The sequence below is a fragment of the Nestor notabilis genome, unplaced genomic scaffold (genome assembly GCF_000696875.1).
Source record: "Nestor notabilis isolate BGI_N333 unplaced genomic scaffold, ASM69687v1 scaffold25511, whole genome shotgun sequence".
NCBI classification, from domain to species: Eukaryota; Metazoa; Chordata; class Aves; order Psittaciformes; family Psittacidae; genus Nestor; species Nestor notabilis.
Window position 1 is genome coordinate 6,774 of NW_009913724.1, and position 1,218 is coordinate 7,991.

The following is a 1,218-nucleotide window of genomic DNA, read 5'->3' on the forward strand; positions in this document are numbered from 1 at the left end:
AAGTCCACGTGTGCATATCAAGTTTTCCCTAACGTAGCCACTCAAAGTGGATACATTCATTCATATATTTTCAGACAGACAGACAGAAAATTCTGAAAAGACAATTCAGTCATAAGGACTCCCTGAGAACTGCACTGAACAACTCCAGCTGAGCTAGCAAGCATGTGTTAAGAAGTCACCAAAGGTGGGAGCAGAACCTTAGAGCAGGGCTGGTATCAAGAAGGGATGGAGGTAGATAAAAAAAGGGAACCACAAGCCAGAGCACTCCTCAGAAGCAGCAGGGCAATTGATAGGGCAGGGACTTTCAGCATGAACCAACACCCAGGGCTATTCCTTATCAAATGTCTGAATCACAAGTTCAGTGGGGCAAGCCCCGTAATCCCCCAAATTATGTGGGTACACTGCTTCTGCTCGTCAGTTGAGCAATAAACACAGCAGGTTATAATCTAGGTACTTGTATTTGCATATCAAGATACCCAGGAAGCCAAAGCCAGAAGTGAAAAAGTCATTTAACACTTGATGTTCTGCCACAGAATTCAGGTCTCTGCAACATCCTGTGAGTCTTGGGAATATTCACATGAACGCAGTGGTCACACTTCTGTGCTGGGGGGACGCACAAAGGCCAATGAAGCTGCCAGTGTGGCTATCTCAGCCCAAAGCCTTTGGCAGGGGCCGAGACTGGCTGAACCTCACCCTTGCTAGAGCTTTGAGTGGGCTCTACTGTCTTCCAATGGCAGCACCTTCTCCTGAACCACAGGCAGCCAAAGTGCCTTTTCCTTTTGGGTACATCACCTCCTTCCTTCCCTAAAACCTACGGGGCCACAAATAAGTCACATTTCTCCACCCTCATTTTCCTAGTTTTCTTTCCGTAGCTTACTTTTCCATGCTGCCAACCTTCTATCCCTTCATTTTACTCTCTTCTGCTTCCCTCCCTTTCCCCATCCCCCTTTCTCTCTCCCTCTGTACTTTGTGAACTGCTGCGGCAGTGCTGAAGTCCAAAGTTCAGTAACTTGCTAAGTACACAGATAAATATGAACCTTGGAGAATTTACATTGCTCCAATGTAAACAGATAGCCAAGGGTCCCTTTATCAGCACTGGCTCAGGACAGTTGTGGGGGGTCTGAAGTGGCTCCATTTTGTATTTTGGGGTTTTTTGGGGGGTGTAGAGGTGGGAGGTTGCGCTGTGCCCACTCTCCTGACAGTCAGGTGCGCTACCTC